General features: G+C 58.8%; 1 long non-coding RNA gene across 1 annotated transcript; it reads right to left on the bottom strand.

Annotated features, from left to right (window-relative positions):
• Positions 1 to 1,041: 1,041 nt before the first annotated feature.
• On the bottom strand, positions 1,042 to 4,416 carry LOC106696123. The gene is made up of 2 exons (XR_001347025.2): positions 4,274 to 4,416; positions 1,042 to 4,203 (listed from the first exon to the last, which is right to left on the bottom strand). It is a non-coding gene; the product is annotated as an uncharacterized LOC106696123 (long non-coding RNA).
• Positions 4,417 to 4,456: the final 40 nt, after the last annotated feature.

The following is a 4,456-nucleotide window of genomic DNA, read 5'->3' as shown; positions in this document are numbered from 1 at the left end:
CCGGATCTCGGTGGTCACATGTTGGTGGAGTCCGAGTTACACACGGATTTTTTTCACTGCTCTGGGGGTGCAGCGCCCCCACCCCACACTGTTCCGGGGTCACCTGTGCCCTGGACACGAGTCCTCTGGCCGGGGAATCGTGGCGGCTCCTTGTCGGTCCAGATGTGTCTGCTTCCTGCTCCATCCCTGCCCCTCAGGGTCTCCTGGGAATGGTCGGCTACGAGGTCTGAAGGTCGGTTACCGCTGACCGCGGGCCTTGGCGTCCACCTGGACGGGCTTTTTGCAGAAACATTCCCGTTTCCTTCTTCCGTCTAGAGAACCGGTTGTCCCAGCCCTTGTCCCCGTGCCGGGCGTCACATGATGGCCTGTCTGCCCTGAGGTCATAGCTGGTGTCTCCACCACCCAGGACACTCGCCCGGGAATAGTCCCTTCTCCTCACTTCTTTCCTGGCGCCCTCAGCTCTGCCATGACCATTTGGAACAACTTGCCCAAATGCCTGGAAAAATGGTTAGGAGTTCAACTGTGATGACATTGAATCTATACACCAATTGGGGGAAGGGAACATTATTTATGCATTCATTCATTTATTTAAAAAGTCTTATTGATTTCAGAGCGGGAGAGGGAGAGAGAGATACAAACATCAGTGATGAGAGAATCATGGATCGGCTGCCTCCTGCACATCCCACACTGGGGACCGAGCCCACAACCCGGGCATGTGCCCTTGACCGGAATCGAACCCGGGATCCTTCAGTCCGCAGGCCGACACTCTATCCACTGAGCCAAACAGGGTCGGGCCATTCATTCATTTTTTTAAATCCGCACTGAGGATATGTTTTTATCGATTTTGAGAAAGAGAAACATCGATGTGAAAGAAACATTGACTGGTTGCCTCCCGTGTGCCCCCCGACTGGGGATTGAACTCGCGACTGAGGTACGTGACCTGACGGAGAATGGAACCCACACCTTTTTGGTGTGCGGGATGGTGCATCAACCGAGCCACCTGGCCAGGGCAGAAAACGAACATCTTTTAAACATGGAGTCTTTTGTCCAAAACCAGGGTTTATTTTTCTATTGACATAGGTTTTCTTGTAGGTCTCTCAGAAAAGTTTGAAGTAATTTTCTCCTTAAAGGTCTCGCACATTTTTTTCTTAGATTTAGTCCTTGGAACATACAGTTTTAGTTTTAAATGACATTTTCTAAGTTTGTTTTTTTTTTTTTTTTTGCTGGTTATAGTAATTAAATGGCCTTTTTTGAACTCATTTTGTAATCAGCATCTTATTAAACTCTTAAAAATTCTAAGACTTTACCAGTAAAAGTCTGGACAGCATTTGCCCATAACAGCATCACTAGTGTCTTCCTGATCGGGGGAGAATGCCTTCCACATTCCACCACTGACCCCGTTTCGCTGAGGGCTTTCGTGTAAATGCGTTTCCAAGTTTCTTACGAACATGAACTGAGTACAGTTGCATGTTTTCTTCTGAATTCCTTGCAGGCATATTTTCTCCCTTACTTTGTTCATGTTGTGAATTACAACACATTTTAAAACATTTAACTCATCTTGCCTTGGGACCCACCCAAGTTGGATAGACTCATTCTCTTTGTTGCTGGAATGGAATGAGACTGTATTTTTCCATTCTTGCAAAATCCCAGTCGGGGTTTGAATTCGAGGTTGCAAATTTCCCTCTGAGAACCTCGCACAGTGCCTGGCCGGTGTGGCCCAGCGGTTGAGCACGGACCCAGGAAGCAAGAGGTCACCGGTTCCATTCCTGGTCAGGGCACACGCTGGGGTTGCGGACTCGACCCCCATTGTGGGGCCTGCAGGAGGCAGCTGATGGATGAATTCCTCTCATCGATGTTTTTCTCCCTCTTCCTTCCTCTCTGAAAGATCAATAAAAACCTATTTTAAAGAAGGAAACCAAAGACTACTCCTTGTTCACATTTACAAGGGCCTTTTATTTCCTTGCACATATAAGTTATTTTACATCCTGACAATCCCAACACCTGGGGGTCCAGTCTGCGGTTTCTGTGGCTGCCGTGGCGGGGCCTTTCCTTGTTTGGGAAAACTTGTCTTTAGCCTGAAGGCACTTGCACTTCTGGGGGCAGAGGTTCTCATCGGGGCAGTTTGGGGCCCCCCCCCGCCCCCCAAGTGTCACACATTCTGGTTGCTTCTGGCATCTAGTGGGGAAGCCAGGGCCCCCCTCAGCACCCCCAGAGCACAGGGCCCCAGACTGCCCCGCCCTGAACACCACCGTGCAAGCCTGAGGGACCTCTCCAGATGTCTGCCTCTGCCAGCGGCCTGGCCCTGCTAACCGGGGACCCCTGAGATCCTGCCCTTGAGGCCACAGGGCCACACGGGCAACTGACGCCACCTGCACAAAACACCAGGGCCCCAGGAGCCCGCCTTCCCTCTCCTTCGCACAGCCAGGTTCTCCCTGCTACCCAAGGGCCAGCTTCACGTGGGGGGGTCTCCCGATGACACCCCCCGGGGCAGACCTAGGTCCTGTCTCCCCAGATCCCTGGCTGTTCTGGCCCATCCTGGAGGGCGGGGGAGGAGCAAGCCAGGGGAGGCGGGGCGGCACGTTCCAGATGGAACAGCATGTGCAAAGCCCAGAGGGGGGAGGCAGGCTGCACAGCTACAGCCCGAAACCAGAGGGTTGGGTGGGGACTCGAGCCCGGACCCAGGAAGCACGAGGTCACCAGTTCAATTCCTGGTCAGGGCACAGCACTGGGGCTGGGGCTGCAAGTGCTGGGGTCACGGGAGGATTCGGAGCAGAGGACTGTGGGTTCCAGTTCTGGAAGTGTCCCAGCCTGCATTTGGGGAGCAGAAGGACCCCCAGTGAGGGTGGGCTCAGGGCCTGGGCTAGGTTGAGGGACTGGTCATGGGATGAGAGGGAGGGGCAGATCCAAGAACCATAGAAGAGGAAGACTTGGGGAGTCCTGTGGGCAGGCCCTCGGGGCTGGCACAGGTGCCCTGCAAGTCTGCCTGGGTGCCCTCCGGACTGTCCCGCCCTCGGACCTGCTCCCCCGCCCCCTCCCTGGAGGACCAGTCCCAGCCTCCTTCTGAGTCCTGAGCTCCTTTCTGAGCAACATGCTGTCTCCCAGCCCAGCCCTGGGGCCGAGCTGCGGAGGGAAGGAGGCCACAGGTGGGGTGCATACCTGGCGGGGGTGCTCGGCCCACCAGGCCCCTCACGGCACATCTGGGATTCCAAGGCTCCCCCACCCCTGGTGAGGGCCACACCGGAGCCACTGGTGACCACAGGTCGCCCTGGCCAGGGTGCCTGGGGGCCCCGCGGCCCTGAGCCCGGTCAGATTGCTCTGTGGGTGGCCTGGGCTGGGTCTCGGCCAGGAGGGATGGCGGCTAAGCCACGTTGATTTAGGGCCCGGAGTCTGTGTGGAGGGGCAGCAGGCCATCCTCCCAGCCCCACTCCAGGCACCTCCATCCATCCCGGGGTCCCTGAAACCAGGCATAGGCAGACCCCATCCCCGTCAGAGCCACCCCCACCCCCCATCTGTTCCTGCTGAGGGGTCCCCCGTCGGGGTGTCCTGGGTTGAGAGAGGTCACCTGCTGGCCCTCAGGTGTCCCAGCCCCCACGGGAGACCTCGGTGGGGGCTTCAGGATCCATGACCAGCACGCAGGTGGTGCCCTCTGCTGGCTGCTGTCAGAAGTGCAGCCCGGCGTGACCAGGACCTTCTACTGCGGCCGCCAGGGGGGAGGGGAGGCAGGCCAGCTGTAAACACTGGACAGGCCGGCGACACCTGATAAAACGTGATAAAACGGCCCGGCGACACCTGGTAAACCGGAAGAGGGAACCACTGACCGCGAGAACCGAGAACGGGGTGGCTGCAGCTTCAGGCTGAGCCCGCACAACGGAGCCCTGGCCCGGGTCAGCCCCATGCCCAGGCCAGGATGGAAGGGCACCCTGGGGGCAGCCCACCTAGGGGCCCAGACTGGGAGCCGGGAGAGCCGTGTCCAGGCCAGCCGGGCGGTCGTCAGCCTGCGGGGCTGGGATCTAGGGGCCCTGCCCAGGGCCAGTGTCCGGCCAAGAGGCCATGTCCCTGCCCGTGGCCGTGGCCTTAGATGAAGGTGGAGTCCAGAGGCCCGGCGTCCTGCTGGCTGAGGGCGCGCGCCTCGAACAGCTGCTTGATGAGGGCGGACTTCTCCTGCTCCAGCTGCGTGATCCGCTCGCTCTTGTCCGTCACCTCCTGGCAGGTGGGGGGCAGTCAGGGCCCGCCAGGCGGCCAGCCACCCCCCGGCCCCCCAAACGCACCTCACCTGCGTGAGGAGCCGGTTCTGCTCTTTCAGCATCAGGATGGTCTGCTGCTGCCAGCCAGGCGCCGGGGGTGAGGTGGGGGCCAGAGCGGGGCACGGGGGCCCCGAGGAGGCCGAGGGCAGAGCCTACAGGAGGGCACAGTCAGGCAGGCCTGGCACCCCTGGCTCAGCTCGGGGGGGGGGGGG

The sequence above is a fragment of the Myotis lucifugus genome, unplaced genomic scaffold (assembly GCF_000147115.1).
Source record: "Myotis lucifugus unplaced genomic scaffold, Myoluc2.0 scaffold_9683, whole genome shotgun sequence".
NCBI classification, from domain to species: Eukaryota; Metazoa; Chordata; class Mammalia; order Chiroptera; family Vespertilionidae; genus Myotis; species Myotis lucifugus.
The sequence above is the reverse complement of the archived record's forward strand: the minus strand, read 5'-3'. Positions and strand labels throughout refer to the sequence as shown.